Source organism: Schistocerca piceifrons, chromosome X, assembly GCF_021461385.2.
Source record: "Schistocerca piceifrons isolate TAMUIC-IGC-003096 chromosome X, iqSchPice1.1, whole genome shotgun sequence".
NCBI lineage: Eukaryota > Metazoa > Arthropoda > Insecta > Orthoptera > Acrididae > Schistocerca > Schistocerca piceifrons.
In genome coordinates this window covers 495,458,263-495,480,236 of record NC_060149.1, presented here as the reverse complement: position 1 = coordinate 495,480,236, position 21,974 = coordinate 495,458,263, and positions in this window count along the sequence as shown.

The following is a 21,974-nucleotide window of genomic DNA, read 5'->3' as shown; positions in this document are numbered from 1 at the left end:
CGAAGACTTGGTGAGGTCTTGCGTTGTCATGAAGGAGAAGTTCGTTCAGATTTTTGTACCTACGAACACGCTGAAGTCGTTTCTTCAATTTCTGAAGAGTAGCACAATACACTTCAGAGTTGATCGTTTGACCATGGGGAAGGACATCGAACAGAATAACCCCTTCAGCGTCCCAGAACTCTGTAACCATGACTTTACCGGCTGAGGGTATGGCTTTAAACTTTTTATTGGTAGGGGAGTGGGTGTGGCGCCACTCCATTGATTGCCGTTTTGTTTCAGGTTCGAAGTGATGAACCCATGTTTCATCGCCTGTAACAATCTTTGACAAGAAATTGTCACCCTCAGCCACATGACGAGCAAGCAATTCCGCACAGATGGTTCTCCTTTGCTCTTTATGGTGTTCGGTTAGACAACGAGGGACCCAGCGGGAACAAACCTTTGAATATCCCAACTGGTGAACAATTGTGACAGCACTACCAACAGAGATGTCAAGTTGAGCACTGAGTTGTTTGATGGTGATCCGTCGATCATCTCGAACGAGTGTGTTCGCACGCTCCGCCATTGCAGGAGTCACAGCTGTGCACGGCCGGCCCGCACGCACGAGATCAGACAGTCTTGCTTGACCTTGCGGCGATGATGACACACGCTTTGCCCAACGACTCACCGTGCTTTTGTCCACTGCCAGATCACCGTAGACATTTATGCAAGCGCCTATGAATATCTGAGATGCCCTGGTTTTCCGCCAAAAGAAACTCGATCACTGCCCGTTGTTTGCAACGCACATCCGTTACAGACGCCATTTTAACAGCTCCGTACAGCGCTGCCACCTGTCGGAAGTCAATGAAACTATACGAGACGAAGCGGGAACGTTTGAAAATATTCCACAAGAAATTTCCGGTTTTTTCAACCAAAATTGGCCGAGAAAAAAAATGTGTTGCATTACTTATTGAACTGCCCTCGTAATATGTCATGTGTCTTTTCTGATTGGATGATTACAATTGATTCATTGATGTAAATATTCAACCAAGGGCGCACAGATTTGACGTGGAAGTTCTGCGACTTATATGGCTGTTTGATTATTTTGTATTAAATTCGCAGATTTCAATGCAAGTTCAATGTTGTCGGTAAAACATACGTTTTAAAAGCAGAAGGCCACACCTGGACAGGGAGCTTTCAATTCGGTAGGTACATGTTTCCATTAATTTCGTTACTATATTCGAAGCTTTCAAAGATGTTTCAGAGTCTTCCTAACTGATGTGAGCTGGTGCGCTGTTACGTACTGTAAAGGGAATAGCGTAGAAGACACTTGCATGACCAATGTTGTGTGTGTATCACACATTGCTAATAGAAATACGTCTGCATGACAAAATCCTATGGGCCTGATTCATAGCAGCTTTGGGTTGACGATGCTGTGGTATGAGTTGTCAGATGTTGCGGTGTGTAGGGAACCACGTGTATCATATAACTGTAGTTTGTTAATGGAACTGCACTGCTTATCCCCATACTGAGACAGCGTGCTCAGGCTGGCGGCCTCTGGACTATATTTTACAGCCAGTACATGACGACGGTTCTGCTGGTGATTGCAGTTCAGTTTTTCGTCACGATGTGTGCTGTACTAATATGGTGTGATATTGACCATTACTATATATATATATATCTTTCATACCTCTGTGTGCCGCAAGGGTTGGGGTCGCTTATCTCACAGCGACTGAAGTGCTAGGATTTACTCTTCTAGATTTGGATCTGTTAACTAAAATTGCTCTGTTATCGCATCAGACTGTCACCACTGCCCCTACACTCATCGGCAGCTGTCTTGACGCCAAGAGGTCAGCTTCTCCTGCCGCGAACAGTTGCTACCTCCATACACTGGAATGCTTTAGAACTATCAAGACATTAGAGTGGGGACATCGACGGGAATATCTGTGACAACAAGTACAGCAGCAATGTACACGAAACTGCCTGCTACCTGGACAACAAAATGAACAACAACCTACCTGTTGAACATTTGCAAGACCTTTTGACAACACGCCAGCGACCACCAGTGCCACCACCATCACTATCATCACGGGGTATCACAGCACCTGCCACATCGTCACCAACAGTGTCAGCAGCTGCCGCATCGCCAGCAAGAGTAGCAGCCACAATATAAACAGGAGAGCCCCAACACAGCCACTGACAACACCAGCTATGACGCACACGCCGATGTAGGCACGTAGCCATTCCTCACTCCCAGTCATCCAACAACCTCCCTTCCAAACCCAACCAAAAGATATCACTAAAACTAACAAAAGACCGAGTACCAGTCAGCGTCAGGGTGAAACTGAAAGGACCCAGCTAACTCTTCCAGATACTGACGACATCGAAATCATCTCAGTACTGGAAAACCAAGTACATTTCTCTTCCTTTATTCTCACCAGATGTGACACCAAATTTCTAAATTCAAAGACTTTCCTTACATTCAGAGTTATATACCAGCAACAAAAATCCAGAACCTCATACGTAGGATAGATTTCATCGTCATTAAAATTATTGATCCTTATTCCCATTTATCCCGCCATCGAATTATCCCCCTTTTCGATCAAATGTCACCTTAACCACTCTTACAAAATCTCCACTTGTATAATCCCAGCTTCTACGCCGATCCCCAGTGTTCACAGCAGTGATCAAGAAGGTTAACATAGAGTACACAGACGAAGAGAGCGAAAGCGAACTCAACTGACAACCAAGACTCAGAGTGCCTAAGGCGTTCTTCAGTCATAACGATAATGGACCTCATTTCTTAGTGTGAGTATTCTCAGACTCAGAGTAACCTGACACCTGTGAAACACTTATCAAACTTGGTCTTTATTACTACAGAAAGCGTCCTGTAGAAGTTTTTGGGCCCACTACAGAGTGTATAAATGTCAACAATGAACCCAACATAATGACTACTTGACAGAGAACTGCAGGAATCCAACCAGCTGTCCTCGCTGCAAGCAGAACTACCTTCATAAGCAACGTCTCAACTTAAACTCCCCACCCATCTACAACACTTGGGACCAACATCATTCCAACCTACTTCCACAAATGTAAATCCAAACGCTCTCCCCAAAAGCCGGAATTCAGCTTCTACGTATGTATAGTTGATACACCACTCCACTCGAACAACTCTGGCATTCTCCACCTTCTGTTGAATATATGTTTTGTAACCTTAATTCTGCAAGCAAACATCCTTCTGAAAGACCTCACATCATACAGCAAAGAAACCTCGTCCCCTACACAATCTTCAATCTCTATATGTCATAAACGAAACATATTCCTAAAATTAGCCCCGTTTTGTTTTTTATTATTTCGAAATACTAGTCTAAGCCTACCCATTAAACATCTCCTTGTATTACAGAAAATGGTGCCCCAGACATACAACATCTTATACCAAAATATCTGTTTTCTCCACTTCAATAAACATCTTCTTGTTGATACCCTTCAATAATATGAAATACATGCCCTGCTCCTCAGTGAAAACTTTCTTCAACCCCACCATTCCGTATGTATGTCACCTTACATCTTACATCACACTGATAATCCCAGTTCAATGGCCCATAGTGGAGTAACCATCGCCAATCTCTGAAATATTCTGTCTACTCCCCAACTACTCCTAAATGATACAACTGAGCATCTCATCCTTACCATCTCTCTCCAAAAACTAACATTGAACCATGTGTACCGAAACCATACCACACACATAATTTTAGCTGACTTTAACTTACACTTCTAACAGCCTCAGAAAAACAGCAGTGATGTCAATTCATCAACGTCCTCGATGGCCACAATATTCATATCCCTGTTTACATCCATCCTTAGCAAAGATTCTGCCCCCCAATGCCATTACAGTCTAACATCTTGAGGCGCACTAAAGGGGAGTCTAGATCCAACCAGGATTCATCGCTTACCTTTCCTTCACCAGATCTCTTATTGTGTACCAAACAAAATCCGCCCTACCCCTAATCATCCATCCCAACACGTCCAAAGTTATTCCCATGCAGACTGGAATACCCCTTGCATCCTCCCTGAATACACAATCATCATTCCACATGATCGCAACTTCAATTTCTCAGTGGACCCTCATGTTATGAACATAACAACACAACCATCCAATCTCTCACACCACACTTCCATTGCTTACACAGCATTCCATAAGTGGACTAAACACGTCAATAATTGCTTTTACATGTTACACATTCGCTAAAAACCAAAACACTACAGTCAGTCACGATACAATTATGTACTGCCACCTGAAGGAATGTGTCAGAGCCTATCGCGAAATCCTTGCCATCGTTAAGACTACCATCATCTACATAGGTTATTACCAAGAGTAGTGGAAAAAATTGAAAGTCTTTCTTTTCCTGCACCCTTATAAAAAAACCCTCGCAGATCCTTACTTCGCAGCATCCTACATATGCCACAATCAACCAGGCCACCTCCCACATATTTCACCATCGATGTTCTGTCCTATCATCCCTACTTTACATCTTGTACACTACAGACATTCCCAAACCGATACTCCAACCTATCTCTTTCAGTAAGCTGACGACATGGCTTTCGCAGTCACTCACCATTCTCTTCAACTCTCCCATGGCACTCTTCAATTCTACCTGCCTCTCCTGGTCGACTGGTGGAAATTGCAAGGAAATCCACAGAGGAGCCAAGCAACCACCTCTGGTCAGACCACTCTGCCTTACTGTAGTCAGATTTTACATTTCTCCTTCTACAAACAAACCGTCCCCCTGAATAACACTGTAAAGTATTTAGGAATAACTGTAGACAGCAAACTGACATGGAACTCACAATTCTTTAAAATCCAGAAACAAAATCCAACAACTGAGTAAACGTACTAACAGGCCGCACCTGGGTCTACATCATTCATCCACTATCCTAGCTATTAATCACTCATACACTCCTTCCTCATCTACATCTAACTGGATACTCTGCAAATTACATTTAAGTGCCTGGCTGAGTGTTACCGAACCACCTTCACAATTCTCTATTATTCCAATCTCATATAGCACTTAGAAAGAACGATCACCTATATTTTTCTGTACGAGCTCTGATTCCCTTGTTTTATCGTTGTGGTTGTTTCTCCCTATGTAGGTCGGTGTCAACAAAATATTGTCGCATTCGGAAGAGAAAATTGGTAATTGGAATTCCGTGAGAAGATTCCGTCGCAACGAAAAACGCCTATCTAGCCCTAGTAGGGCCTTTAATACTTTGGGAGGGATCTGTTACAATATTTCATTTAGTGTATGTAAGTGGGAGGGAACTTACATGCAATTAAGTTTATCAAATTTCATGAGTTAAGAAAATAGTAAAATATTAACTATCCAAATTACAATACAATGTCGCCTGTAATAGTTGAAATCATCACTGTCCATATTATCAGATCTTAAAACATACGATGTTAAAATACGAGGGCTATCCACAAAGTACATTACCTTTTGGAATTAAAAATAAATAAAGTATTGGAAATTTTTTTTATTATATAGAGATGAAAGCCACACTTAAATACTACTTTTCTACATAGTTGCCATTTAATTTAAGGCACTTATCGTAGCGATGGACGAGCTTGGAAATTCCTTCGTCGTAAAATTCGGCCGCCTGCGCCTTCAACCACGTGATTACCTCTTCTTGAAGCTGTGCGTCGTCATCAAAACGCTGCATAGCCAACACTTCTTAATTGCTGGGAATAAGTGGAAGTCGCTCGGTGCCAGGTCGGGACTGTACGGTGGATGAGGGAACAACACCCACTTAAAAGATTCGAGAACTTCACGAGTGGCATTTGCCCTGTGGGCCCGGGCGTTGTCGTGAATCAGCGAGATCTTTGAGCCCAACTTTCCGCTGAGCTTGTTTTGTTTTGCACTTCTGAGGTTGTGCAGAGTTTGGCAATACCTTTGAGAGTTTATTGTAGTGCCTCTTTCCAGGAAATCTACAAAAATCACACCTTTTGTGTCCCAAAAGACAGTCACCATCATCTTCCTTGCTGACATTGTCTGCATGCATTTCTTGGGTTTTTGGGGGGAATTTGTGTGCCCCCACTGCATTGACTGCAAATTTGTCTCTCAGTTCACATGCTTAACCCATGTTTCGTCACCAGTGACGATGCGATCGAGTAATGAGTCATGAGTCGCCATCTTTCTCGTAAGCGTCCAAAAACGTTAACGCTGCAGCCATTCGTTTATTTTTGTGAATCTCTGTCAAGATTTTTGGTATCCATCTTGCACAAAACTTGTGGTAACCAAGCTCTTCGGTAACGATTTCGTGCAACAAACTTCCTGAAATTTGTGGAAAACTCATAGAGAGTTCTGTTATTGTGAAATTACGGTTTTCACAGACCACGGCATCGACTTTTTCGACAAGTTCGGCAGGCACTATGCTGGGTCGTTCACTTCGCTCTTCATCGTGAACGTTAGTTCGGCCATTTTTAAATTTTATGACCCATTGACGCATTCCACCTTCAGTGATTATGTTGTCCCCATACACTTCACAAAGCTGCCGATAGATGTCTATCGGTGTACAGTTTTTTGCAGTCAGAAACCTTATTACAGCACGCGCTTCACACTTCGCGACATTTTCAATTAACGCTGACTTTTCAAACTGTCACAGTAACTCAACGGAGTACAGCACGAACCTCTCACTAGCATGGCAGGATGCCGACTGAGCGGCGAAGTGCCATGACACCAAGATGGCCGCGCTAGCCCCGCCCCTAACGGACACAAACGAAAACGTAATGTACTTTGTGGATAGCCCTTGTAATACCAGAAAGATTCACAAAACAGTAATAAACTGTTTAGGTTTCTGTTAGGTTCAGGAAAAAAGTCTGTTATTAATTTGCTGTTGCAGTACAAACTCGTTGTCATAGGGAGTAGATGGTGGCCAAACTGAATCAGCACCGATCTTCTAATGGTTTACAGGCGTTGTTTGTGTTATTTAGTAAATATTAATGTCAATGCTAGATAGTGGAACTAATACCAAAAATAAAATGCATCAACAACATGACAGAATACTCAGTTCCGGGATAGTGAAAGTATTTGGGTAAAAAACGTAATAAATCATCTTAATGCAATCGTTAAAATCTGACTTGGGTAAGAACTGGATGAAGTACATTTAAAAAGATTGATAACATACGTAAACTTGTGCTATATCCTCCACATATTAGTTATGGGTAACAGCAGCACGAAAAGTTTCTCAGGCTACAAAATATTAACACATTTCAGTAGAACGGAGGATGCGTTTAGCAAGCTGAAGTGATGATGTTCCATAAATCACATTAAAATCTTTAACCACATTTACTCATACACAAGGTACAAATGTTTTCTTGTAAAATACTGTAATTATGGATGAATTCCGGGGATAACAAAGGCTACACATGAAAACCCACCAAAATGCTACCTTCTCACTTTAAAGTACCTTAAATTACTTCATATAGCAATCGTCCTTTAAAACGTGGCATACTGGAATACTCAGGAATACACAGTAAGAGAGAAAAACAGTGAACTGTTACACCTACTTCTAAACTACTTAGTAGTTTTAACTGTTAAAATTGTAACATAAAGTAGCCAGAGCCCTTGATGTGCTGTCACTACCTCAGATTGGATACATCATTCGAAATGGCCATTACAGCCAAATAGTAGTGAAAATCTCAGAAAAGCAAAAGATAAGGCACACCCATTTATTTAAAACCCATTTTAGATCACCTCATGGGATAATACTGCTCATGTACATCACTTACAACAACACACACAGGAACTCTTGCCTGTACGTAATTATCTTCAACCATATAACCACAGGACCTCGTGCCTGCTCACAAATAACCTCAATAAAACAATGTATTACATATCTTCATATCAACAAAACTTCTCTGCCCTCTGGGGGATAATAGCCGCAAGTCATCTATACTCTCTTATCAACTTACAGGGGTAGAATCGATCATTTCCCTTTCATCATTATAACTCCTATTACAATACATCATAGCTTAGTGCATTGAGTTCACCAATCAAGGAACTACCACTTATGGAAAACAGAAGGCATGGGCAGAAAGAGAATAAATGGTTGGGAAAGAGGATGCAGAGAGACGAGAAAGAAAAGAAAGAGAAGGCAGAAAAAGGTCCAGTCCCTAGTGCGCCAACGATTTCTGAAGCCTTGAAGATGCGATATGACGGCACAGGGCGTTACAGAGCCCTTAATGCGCTCACGTCTGTGGAGCAAGGAGGAGGAACCTACTTTCATCATAGTGCAGAGAAATGATGCTTATAGGAAAGATGAAAGAAAAAAGAGCTGATCATGACACGAAAACGAAACGGAAGAAAATGCCATGAACAGCTGGGAGACTCTGTGGTTGCCAAACAAATTTTGCAAACTACACATTCCTGGAGATTAACTGAAAGCTCTAAAAAAATCTTAAAAAACTTCTCATTACAACAACTAGGCATAACATACCTCAACGACAACGAAGTTTAAAACAAGGATAAGCAATTTACGGCAGTACACATGTTCAACGAAAGTGTAATTTTAAACTAACATCCAACTAACATACGTCTGAGGGGCTTATCTAGGAATTCACCATACCTCATGGTAATTAAACTCAAAAAAATTAAAAAGTTCAAATCGTTTTTATCAATAAAGTCACATCCAAACAAAAGGCAATAACTGTATAAGACGCAAAATCAGTGCTATTATTTACTGATCTCTAAGTTCTTCTCTGGATAAGTGGCTTAAAGCCCTCAGCACATATCAACACTCGCAGTACAGAAGAGACGGTGGCAGTGGCTATGTGACGGCTGAGGGCCATACGCAAGCAGTACTGGCGTAGCAGCGGCATGGGCAGTTGGGCGGCTGGTTGCACGGCGATGAAAGTACGCGCCCCAGGCGTTGAAGCCAGGACCCAAACGTAGATGGCAGCAGGGAGCTGACTGGCGACGAACGTGGGGCGGCAGGGAAGCCGTGCCGGAAGTTAACAGCGCGCATGTGCGCTCAGCAAGCCATGGTACTGGCTAGGAGGCTAGGACGCATCGCTCGTTTTCCTTTCGCACCTCGGTTCAGAGGTACCAGGAGGCGAGCGAGAAGATGGGCCGATTGCGACCAACATCTACACTCTGAAGCGCATCTCGGTGGACTCAGCAGGCACTTGTAGGAGCAGCACACTACGAGAGGCAGGCAGTAGACTTTGCCCTGTGTGCTGGTATGTGTGGCCGCAGCGTCTGACACGGCATCGCAGCCGGCGTGTTGCAGCACCCAGGCTTGGCTCGTAGCGGAGTAATAGCGACGATTACTGACCGACCACACAATGTCAAACATGAACCAAAAGTAAACGGCCACGCTATGGACCGAACGGTGACAACGAATTGCGATTCTGACACCAATGTTAATATTTATGACCCCACTTCTGGTCACCAATGTTAATGTATATGAGCAGGGAAGGGGGGGATAGGTTGTTACATATGCCTCGTGATGACAGTGTGCAGGAGTTCGAGTGGTCTGGACTTGAGAGTGGGCATCCAGGTCTGCCGTTAAATGACAGAACAGGAAATTAGGTAGAATGAAGACAATATTTTTCAGTGTATGGCATACAAGGGGCGCGTCTTGGGTCGGAAGTTACCGGGTTTGGGCCAGTTTAGAAGGCGAACAATTAACTGAAATGGACAATGGAAGGGGAAGCAGTTCATGTTAACTTATGTTGGTGGCCGAAAAGACGTTTGTTCTGCTCGAGGTCTGGATTACAAGAGAGAGAGGCAACTGTGTTCCGCACCACAGAACACTCCAGCGTCCACACACGTGACCGGTATCCCACGTACGCTATTGGCTAAAACCAATGGCGTGAATTCGCTAGCAGTTTCAGCAGAGGTCTTAGGGCATCAGTTGTCATCAGCTCTAACTGGACAGAACTGCCTCGGTTTTGAAAGACAGGCAAGTTGTGTCACTTAGGCACAATGTAAGTTACTCTGGGAGAAAATTGTAGAGATTTCACTTGGGGCTTTGAAATAAATTTTTTAATCAATTCTCTAATGCATTCCTTCACTGGCTGCCACCATGTACAAATCACTTCTGTTTTACTCGATGACTTTCCGTCAATTACTACGAATTGTGACCTCTCTGACAGAAAATCACAATCCAGTGACCACTGAGACGATATTTCATATGCACGCAATTTCACTACAAGCTGCTTGTGTGGTACAGTGTCAAAAGACTTCCGGAAATACAAAAATACGGAATCGATCTGAATTCCCTTGTCAGTATCACTCAACACTTCATGCGAATAAAGACCTAGTTGTGTTTCACAAGAACGATGTTTTCTAAACCCATATTGACTGTGTGTCAATAAACCGTTTTCTTCGAGGTAATTCATAATGTTCGAACACAGTATATGTTCCTAAATCCTGCTGCATATAGACGTTAACGATATGGGCCTATAATTAGGTGGATTAGTCCTACTACCTTTCTTGAATATTAACGTGACCTGTGCAACTTTCCAGTCTTTGGGTACGGATCTTTCGTAGAGCGAACGGTTGTATATGATTGTCAAGTATGGATCAAATGCATCAGCAGACTCTGAAAGGAACCTAATTGGTACAGAGTCTGGACCAGAAGACTTGCTTTTATTAAGTGATTTATGTTGCTTCACCACTCCGAGGATATTTACTTCTACGTTACTCATGTTGGCAGCTGTTCACGATTCGAATTCTGAAATGTTTAATTCGTCTTGTTTTGTGAAGGCATTTCGGAAGGCTGTGTTTAGTAACTCTGCTATGGCAGCACAGTCTTCGATGCTATCTCCATTTCTATTGTGCATAGGAGGCATTGATTGTTTCTTGCCGCTAACATACTTCACATACGACCAGAATATCTTAAATTTTCTGCCAGGTTTCGAGACAAAGTTTCGTTGTGGAAACAGTTATAAGCATCTCGCATTGAAGTCCGCGCTAAATTGAGAGCTTCTGTAAAAGATCGCCAATCTTTGAGATTTTGCATCTGTTTAAATTTGCCATATTTGTTTCGTTGTTTCTGCAACAGTGTTCTGACCCGTTTTGTGTACCAAGGAGGATCAGATCCTTCGTTTGTTAATTTATTTGGTGCAAATCTCTCAATTGCTGCCGATACTATTTCTTTGAATTCAAGCCGCATCTGGTCTGCACTTATGGTATTAATCTGGAAGGAGTGTAGATTGTCTCACAGGAAGGCGTCAAGTGAATTTTTATCTACTTGTTTGATTAGGTATATTTTTCGTTTACTTTTGGTGAATTTGGGGGTTACAGTATTCAGTCTCGCTACGACGAAGCTGTGTTCACTAATCCCTGTATTGGATTTGACGCTCTTTATTAACTCAGGATTATTTGTTGCGAAGAGGATAAGTGTGTTTTCACAGCTGTTTCCTATTCACATGGGCTCATGAAACGTTGCTTGAATCTCTGCCTCCAAGAATCTCTACAGTCCCTTGAAATACTGGAAAGACATGTACTCATCGTTGCCTTCTGCATCCACCTACCTTTCCCGACTCGCCTCCTGTACCAATTGATCCAATTCCCACATTTTTCCGGGTTCCCTCGGATATGGTACATTAATTGCAAAACACAGCGTCAGCATCCATTATTAATCAGACCACGCATCGTGCTGCACAACTATATCCATATTTCATCTTCATGCCTTATCCAGCCTCTCCAACCGGAATTTCAGCAAACTCCCACTCAACAATAATGAAATCCGTGCTGAGATACGTATCTCCTTCCAACTGTAATCACAACTTTTAGTCGCTACCTGCAGTTCTACATGGCCCCATAGTCATAGACATGCTTGCACCCTCAAAGCGACAGTTATTTGTACCGTCATTACCATTACGTCATGGCCTCATTTACAGTCATCAGTGACCATATTTCAAATATATTATAAAACTGTCAAACAAGTTTAAAAACCATCTTTTTTTCCATTTATGTGTTTCTTACAAAAACCTCAATTATTGTCATTTGTTTTGCAGTAAATAACGTCCACCAATGTGTTTTTACAATATCGTCTGTTATTGTCGTCTTCTTATATCCTTTAATCATCTTTTAAATACAATGCATGTAACATTTGGTTGAACAGTAGTTTTTATCTGCTGCCAACCCACCCCCTTTTTGGGAAAGTGAGATAACAATAAAGTGAAAAAAAACCGACTCAGCAATGCATGTCTATGATATTGCTCGTGAAACAGCCACCATCTATCCCACATAAATTTTTAGTGGTGAGCCTACAAGTATGGTACCTGTACCTAACTTCCTACCTTTTAGCCACTGCATAAGTGTCCACCACCAGGAGGATGGATATTTATATCTTGATTTTTCAATTTCCAAGCAGACAGTTCGTGGGGGTTTTTAGGTTATTTTCATCTTACGTCAATTTGATTCCTTAACATATGTATTAAGGTACAAGTGTGCTTCCAGAATTTTTCAAATTTTCTGTCATTTTAACTCTGGTCATGTGGGCTGTGGCTGCAGTGCTGTCAGAACAGCATAGTAGCGTCGGGAATCGGAACTTCTTTACTCTACTTTGTGTGTGCACTTCATGTCTGATGCCTGTAACTTACAGTACACCAATAGCCCACCTGTGTGGCCGTAACGCTGCATTTTGCCTATACAGTAGAGGTCTCTTTCCACAGTGTTTGGCGTAGTGCGGTGGCTTTTCACTAGCAGACCCAGCCCTACTGAGGTAGCAGGTGCACAAAGGCTGCTCCCAGGGGAAGCGACGTGTTCACAGGACCCGTTACCTTCCTAGCATAGTGTTAGATAAAGATGCAAGTGGAGAGACCAAAACTTGCAGTTAGGAGACACAGTGTGCAGTGACCCTACACCTCTTAAGTTAATGATAAATTGGGGAAAACATGACAACTAGGTCATCAGACCTTTGGTTGGTTGGTTGGTATAAGGGAAGGGACCAAAGAGCGAGATCATCTGTCCCATTGGATTAGCGAAGGATGGGGAAGGAAGTCGGCCGTGTCCTTTCAAAGGAACCATCCCAGCTTTTGCCTGAAGCGATTTAGGGAAACCACAGAGAACCTAAATCAGGATAGCCAGAAGCGGGTTTGTACCGTCGTCCTCCCGAAACCGAGTCAACTGTGCAAACCATTGCGCCACCTCGCTCTCAGCAGACCTTTGTCTAACATCTTTCGTCTCAGGTGGTAATCTGACATGACAATACCAGTACTTCAGAACTCTGATTGTGACGTTATAGAGCCAGTGTCAGTATTCTGGGTCTTGGACTCTGACATCATAGAGCCAGTGCCAGTAATCCAGGTCACCCATGTTGAGTTACCATCTTGGATTCTGTCGTCGTAGCCTGTCCCAGTATTCCAGGTCAGTTAGCATGACAGTGTGCCATCTTGGATTTTTGGACTCCCCCTCTCCCCAATTCGTAGTTACGACAACAGCCATACATCAAAGGAATAAGGGTTGGGGAAACACACTATCACGATTGAGATATTTTTAAATTTCACGCCATTTTTAATATCTCACCATTTTGTGCAGAGGACGGTTCGCCTTTATCAGAGGTGGGAGGGAGCGAGGGAGGGATGACACCGTCGATAATTCCAGCGCGCCAAAACAGCATACCACAATGCCCACCGTTAAACTAGTTATAGAAGAAAGTCTGTACGCTAACGTCAGGATGTGAGTTCTACTCATACTTGGCCAGATTTTTAAATGTGTATATTACTACAACTTAATTAAGAGCATCAATCATTGATTTCATACGAACATTTACGAAAGTACTGTATCTTAATTACCTTCAGAAGTACCTGGTCAACAGCATAATAATCTTTTTACCTAATACATTATGATTCATCACAGGTAGTGACACCTATAAATCAATAATATCGCAGGTGGGGGGTATATTCAGACCTGAATAGTGAGGATGATGGGTAGTGAGCAGGAAAATTTTTGAAATGTTTAGGTACATGATGGCGGTTGAGGAGCACAAAAACCCTCATGATATCAATACCATTTCGTCAGTTTTCTGCTTTAGACTAACCGCTATTTTAGTTGATGTGGGTGAGGTTTTTATCGAATATGTCATCAAAATTTGAATTTCTAACCAGTTGTGTACTGTTAAGAGCAGTTAGGCTACTTTGACCGCCATCTATTTGCTCTGTTAGTTCTGTGTAGCACAAGTGGCCCATTTCCGACATATTTTAATTTTCACTGTGATTTTTACTGGAAAAAGGACGGAGGGTACATTGGGTTTAACGTCCCATCGACATCGAGATCAGTAGAGACGGAGCACAAGCTTGGATGGTGTCAAGGAAAGGGAAGGAAATCGGCCACGTCCTTTCAAAAGAACCATCCACGCATCTGCCTGGAGCGATTCAGGGAAATCACAGAAAACTTAAATCTTGATTGCTGCACGTGGGTCTGAGCCGTCGATCTCCCGAATGAGAATCCAGTGTGCTAACACTGCGCTACCTCGCTCGGTATTTTTACTGGAAAATATATCATGGGAAATGATGCCTACCAGACTGAACCACTACCAAAAGCAACGCCCTCGAATTTGGAGCTTTTGCGCACATGCGCTAATCGGGGTTTCAAAAAGAAAATTATATCAGTTAACACAAATCACTAATACTACCTGTCAAGTATTACGTACATTGAAGGGAGAAGGGGGAGAAAGGAAAGGGAAGGAAAGGGAAGGAACTAATGATATCAGCAGCATCAAGACTTTGTGCAGAATCAGCGGCGACGAGTAAAATTGTGTGGGGCACCAGGTCTCCAACCCGGGATCGCCTGGTTTGTAGGCAATTGCATTAACCACTGCTCCACCCAGATACAATATTTATCGCAAACGCCCAAATTATTTCCGTACGCTCCTCCACCGACTCACTCTCCCACCTGGCACTACCTATCTACCGGTCCCATAAATGTCCTCCACGCTTGCTAATTTTAAATTCCCGTTTGTAGTCGAACGTAAATGAGTATCAGCACTGAAGATTCCGAATTCATGTCCATCGAGCAAATCAATTATATGAATACGTGGTGTCTGTTCCTTCAGACATGTCCGAAAGTACAGACTTCACGCATCATGTAGTTACTTGCTTGCGCCCTGTCTGAGAGATACATCGCTAACAAATTAAGGAAAAGACAAACGCTATGTTGCAATTGGTCATTTGATTACACTGATGAGCCAAAACATTATGACCACCTATTTAATAGTGTGTTGGTTCACCTTTGGATGGAAATACATCAGCAGTTCTGCCTGGCATAGAGTTGGCAAGTCCTTAGTAGTTTTTCGAAGGTGTGAAGCACAAAACGTCTATGCACAGATTACGCAATTCCCAAAAATTGCAGGCACTTGATTCTTTAGCGTGAACCAGGTGTCAAATAACGTACCAGATGTATTCCATTGGGTTCTGGTCAGGTGAATTTGATGGCCAAGACAACAATGTGAGATCGCTAATATGTTTCTCAAACTACTGTTTGACACCGACATTTATCCTGATGGAAACGCCGTCGTCGTCGAGAAAGACACCAAGCATGAAGGAATGCAAATGGTCCGCAACAATATTCACATAGTCAACAGCTGCCATGGCATACTCGGTTATTATCACAGGTCACATGAGAAAGGGATGTCACCTATCGTGTAGTACCACCTTACCGGTGCAAGTTTCGACCAGCTTTTCGCCTGGATGACGACGTATCCGGACACGACCATCGACATGGTGTAACAAGAAACGTGATTCTTTAAGATCAGGTGACACATTTCCATCGATCCATGGTCCAGTCTCTGTGATCCGTTGCTCACTGTAAACCTAACCGACGTTGTCATTGGATCAATATGGGAACACATTGGGGTGGTCTGATACAGAGCCCCATTTGCAACATTGTTCGCTTAACGGTGTTCTCCAAAACACTTGTGCCTTCACCAGAATTGTACTCTGTCTCAGTTCTGTCACAGATGGCTGCCTGTTTATCTTTGCACAGAGGACGAGCAGAGGTCGAACATCATTTGTGTAATCAGCGTGGATCCAATCGGATATTTTCCTGGGAACGATGCACTGAGTTTCAGCGTTCAAAGTAGTGAATTGCGTGAGGTACCGTTGTAATACATGACGTAATTAGTGCTGTCTGTGACAAATAATTTAACTGTAGTTTGTTCTGTGTTTGGTGTAATGTAAATTTTTGCATTTGCTACAAATATTAAAATTTACTCGTTCTAAGGAGGTTTGAAGTGATGTATCTGTCAAATATGTTGCGAGTAGTCTTGTGAAATAAAAAGTTCTCTTTTTCCTTTGCGGGGATTAATATCACACTGAAATAAACACACTTTTGATAAATATAATGAAAAAGTAATGGAGTGATTCACAAATTTAATAGGTTATTAAAGGGAAAGAATAGTATACAGAACAGATAGAGGATAATTTGTGAATGAATGGTGACGAAGTTATTGATCATAATGATTCTTTAGATTTATGAAAAAAATCATATAGTTTTAAAACCTTTGACGTGGAAAAAATCAATTTTTCTGTTAATCGACAAATAGTGAAACGTAAAACTGTGAGGTGTAGGAGGAATAGCAAATAACCAAAATGAGATATTAGAAATAGGAAAATACCAATTTCAATGCTGCTATATTTGGGATGTTGGTGCTTGTTCTAATCTTTACGTTGATTCTATCGACAATACACATGCACACAGCCTCGAATGAAATTAAGGCATTCATAGAACATTTATATTTATAATTTTACATTAAGAATACTAGGCTGAACCGTTTTGTGAGATACAGATGAAGTAGGTGAAAAAATAATATGACTAACTGTGAGGCTCCAATGGTTCAGGTTGGTCCCCTATCAGTATGATTTGATAATAGGTAGGGCAGCACTTGGACAGAGAGAAAAGTGGGCACTAATGCTTATAGTACTCTTTTTCGAGAAAATTGTAGTGTACCATCAAACATTCTACTATAGTCGAGCCAATGAAACGATAGACGAAAAACATTTTTCTCTTCCATGCGATACCCACATTCAGAACGTACCAAGCGCGAAGATCTTAAACTTTCGCTCTCGTTGATCATAAAATGTCATATGGAAGTAATATGGGTATTTATTCAGAGAAGGAGCCATAGGAACCTTATTGTTCGAGCAAGAGAGGTTGGATGTGGTAATCCGACTTACAGATCCAATCCATACTTCTGGGTGTAATGTAATAGATGATAATCGGTTCAGAGGCGTCTCCCCATTCCCCATGGTATCTCCGAACATTGTCTTTCCTCTGCAGCGGAAAAAGTGACGAGCATCTCACAACTGCAACATAAAGAAAACAGTAATTTTTTTTTACTTTATGCTTTAACGCTAGAAGGAACAATGGTTACGGTAAAACCAAAGAAGACAATGTATTTAAACAAGAAGTGGCAAAAATCAGCGAAGAGGCAGAAGACAAAAAACTGAATTTACATTTTAAAATGAAACGAAAATCAGGGTGCATATAGTTTATAAAATTTGTTTGGTGTATAAAGTCACAAGCGCGGGAAGGCAAACGTCAGTAATAGTTTCATGCTGTGCTCAGCTGTCGCGATATGAAATTATCAAGTGGTCTTTCTCAGAAATAGTAATGACACAATTCCAGGTCGAACTTTTCTTAAGTGCATAGTTTCTTGCTGCGCTCAGCTGTCGCGATATGAAATTATCAAGCGGTCTTTCTCAGAAATAGTAATGAGACAACTCCAGGTCGAACTTTTCTTAAGTGCATGGGGAAAAGAGTTAATTCATGTACATATTTCACTGACATAAAGCAGCAGATGCTTGCCACTTTCACTATTAGTTCACATAAATCAAATTTGACTAAAATGAATCAGGGTGGTGAAACAGAATACGGAAATGGTCGCATCTCTACGGGGAATACGCTAAGAAAACCATACAGATCATATGAACATGAAAGAAAAGAACATATATACTGTACTGTTACAAATTTTCTTGCTCATATCTTTCTTTATGGTATTCTGGATTTATGTACTCTACAGATGAGTTGGGTACGAGTATGAGTAAATTAAGCAAGATGAAATTTTGAACTCATTTTCGTAATGTAGGGCAATATAATTTTGTGTTAATTCAGCATCCTGACTTGTAAGGTTACTATATTTTGGTCCTCCTGTAAATTAAAAGACTCAGTTAATCATATAACACTAAATGATTGTTTCATTACTTAAAATTAGTTCCATTATTTCTATATTACATTGCGAAAATGACACTACGAAAGCGAGAATGATAGGGCGAGGAATCTTCATTCGAAAGAATGTACTAGTAGCAGAGAAATGATGGAATTACATGTGCATTAAGGTGACTAGATAGTGAATCTGCTTCAAACATTTGAATTTTTTTCCACCTTAAATCAATATTTAGAGTTTTGTGAACAAAATGGTGGTTAAATTAATCGATTCGGACATCGGAAACATTTTTAAAAACTAATTTAAATATGTGTCGGTATGTAAAGTATCTTGGAGACGGAGACTCCACAGGGTTTGCAAATGTTTTGGAAAATATGCCTTATGGAAGAACTGTAAAAATTGAAAAGTTAGAGTGTGTTGGTCATGCGCAAAAGGGGATGGGCACACGTTTACGTAAGCTAATAAAAGATATGAATTGGAAAAAGCTGAGTGATGGCAAGCCAATTGGTGGTCGGGGTCGTCTTACAATGGAAGAAGTGAACAAACTGCAGCTCTAATATGGTTTAGCCATAAGAAGGAATCGAGACAGTATTGAGGCCATGAAGAATGCAGTAAGGGCTACCTTTTTCCATAAAACTTCTACGGATGACATCGACAGCATGCTCTTTGCGACAGTGGTGTACACACATGGTGTGGATACAAATAAGCAATAGCGAATTGTAGACTTGTGCCCACAATCATTCTCTGCCATTTGAGGTATTGGAAGCAATTAAGCCCATATACAAGGACCTAAGTGACACTAAACTATTGTAACGGTGCTTACATGGAAAGACACAAAATTTTAATGAATGTTTCAACCATGTGATATGGGAAGGAATGCCTAAAACTGTGTTTGTTGGTTTCAGTACCACGAGATTAGGTGTATTACGTGCTGTTATTTGCTTTAATGATGGGACAGTTAGCAGATGTGATGTTTTAGAGTTGTTGGGACTAACTCCTGGTTTCAATTTGAGACAAGCACTGATGGTAATTCATTCCTTGAGAGCAGCCGAAGGCGAAAATTGGGTTCTTGAGGCAACTAAAGAGGCCAGAATAGTAAAGATGAGCAAGAATAGGAAGAGAGAAGGTGAGGAACACACAAACCAAGCATATTACGCAACTGGAGGGTTTTAGGAACAACAGAGGTGAGTAACAGATGAAATGTAACTTTAAACTGAATTTCCCAAGAATCAAATTTTCTGACATGTCTATTTTATGAAAAAAAAACTATTTGAGCTAGAGGTCTGAAATTTTTTGTGATATTTCAGGCTACCATTGGGAAAAGAGTAGACTACAGACACCAGCTTACTGTCAGCAGGAGGAAAAATATACCCTTATTAATTATAATAAAATAGCTTAATTTTGATTGTTTAATTTGTGTATTTATAGTATGAAAACTATCGAATGAAACCATTTGGTCGTATCTTAATTTTTAGATATCAGTGTAATAAATGTGTGCACAAAGTTTTAAGCATCTAAGAAAAGTAGTTAATAAGTCTATAGACTGCAAACATAGACTGGCAGGAAAATTTTTAAATTACTAACCGACGTAAATGTTTATATAATAAAGTTTACATCGAAGCTATTCTGATTATTCTTATACCAAAATCTTCATCCTTAAAACACTTCCGTTGTCCTAACATTTCTTTGTATTCAGAGTTCACATTATGTAGTTAGATCCTCATAAACTTTATGAAAATTCTTACTGTTTTTCCAGCCGTTCGCTGGCAAGTTACCTTAAAACTGAACGGCGAATGTATTTGATTACAAAAGCAGATATATTACATGTCATGGTAGATATTATAAATAAGTTTTGCTGTCTTGTGCAAACTATGAGCTCAATATGCTATAAATCAGAGACATGCTAACGCTGTTAGCGAATAATCTCTGATCAATGTCATCTTAGCCTTTAAGTAACTACGTTGAGCCGATTGAAAACTGAATTTGTTACACGTCGTCCATTCTGTTGACAGACGCATAATTATTTGTGGCAGGTTTACGAAAACCGATTTAGGTAAGTCCTCATTTCATCTTTTTTATCATATTGTTACCTGAAAGGAACAGGCTGAGTTGGAAACGAGAGCTCACTCATTGTAAGTTAATTATTAAAACCACGTAATCACGATTAATTACGACCTGTAAGTCTGAAGCTACGTCGTTTTATGGAGTTTGAGCAAGTAATACAGTATTGCGATGGTAATGCTTTCATTGTTACTATGACGTAAAATTATTTCTAGCAGGTAATACTATATTTTACAAAAATTTGTAGAGTAAAAAGCATTACACTGAGATTCGTAAAATTTCATTTGCTATTGTCTGTTACAGTTAATAATTCTCGTGAAAAGACATTACGAGAGCATTTAAGATGATGAATGCTACCGCGTTCCCACGTGTAGCGACGATACATTAACTTTACTAATTAATATATCCTCTGTCATTTCACGAAATTTGCTGAGATCGACTGTGTTTCTCTTTAGAAGAGTTTCGAACCGTACAAATTTGTGGTGTGTTTTAAATGATGCCTCCTACCAAAGGGCATGTCCCTTTCTTCCTCGGTACCTATACTACCACGATTTTCATTATACTTAGACCAATGACACTCCAGAACCTGGAATTATCCCCAAGGAGAGCAGATTGCTTTTGTAAATTGGTGGACAACTAGTGTCACCTAAAAGTATGGCCCAAAATTCCTCACCTATTCGTGTACCGTTATCGTAATTCCAACGAGTAATATGCAAAAGTTATACAGCTAAGCAGTGTTACACCAGTGCCACGAAAAGTTGCCTACATGTCCCATTCTCTTTCAAAACAGTGTTCTCTAAACATTATTACAAACACATAAGAGGAAGTTCTTTTTGCAGTTTGCGTTTTACATCAGGTTTACAATTAATATCCAATCTCCAGCATCACATTTCAAACTTGTATTTTGTCAAGTGACAATTGTGGGAATCGCTCTATCACTGTATGCTTTGTTGGGACCATGTTTGTGGGGCCATCAACATTCGGAAACATGAGTACTGTTTGGCCACGATAACTTGACGATTTCGCTAGTGCTACCAGAAGTGCAGAAAATCGGCACTACTTGAAAGATATTCATTCGTCACCGAGCGCTGCCAATTTCAAGCTTGTCCTAAACGTGAAGGGTTACGAAAGGCTTGTGTTCACTATCAAGTAAGTGCTGTATGAGGTATTTACATTAGAACAAAAACTTACCGAAGTTTAATTCTTCAAGTCACTGGGGAAAGTTTATTTGAGGAACTTCCTGGAAGTACTAGTTGAAGAAGTGCAGTTACTCTTAAAAACCAGCAACTGTTGTTGCATTGCTGTTAATGAATAGAAATTGTGGCGAAACACAAAAATAGAAACATAGAAAAGATTTTAGGGGAATACATATTGACGTCACCAAGAAACACTATTCAGTTAACTAAAATCAGAGGACTTCAATAAGATTCAAAACTTACAGAAGGTCGTATGCAAATTTCAAACTTATCATCTCTATGGTATAAACAAATATTCCATAACGGGAAACAAAAATATGGCGCTACTTCTCACCGATAGACTGCGTTTTAACTACTGCTCGATTTTTGCAATCAGTATTTAGTAATATTTTCACAGATGTGATGAGTTTGTGTTTACGGCCACATTAAAAAGTCAACTAAAATTTAAAGATGTCTGTACTGCCATTTTACTTTCTCTTGTGGTGAAACAAATTGACTGGTAACTGCATCTCCCACTTCCTTGACTGGTGGTGCAAGTTATATGTCTTTAGCGGTTCCAATGGTACATTT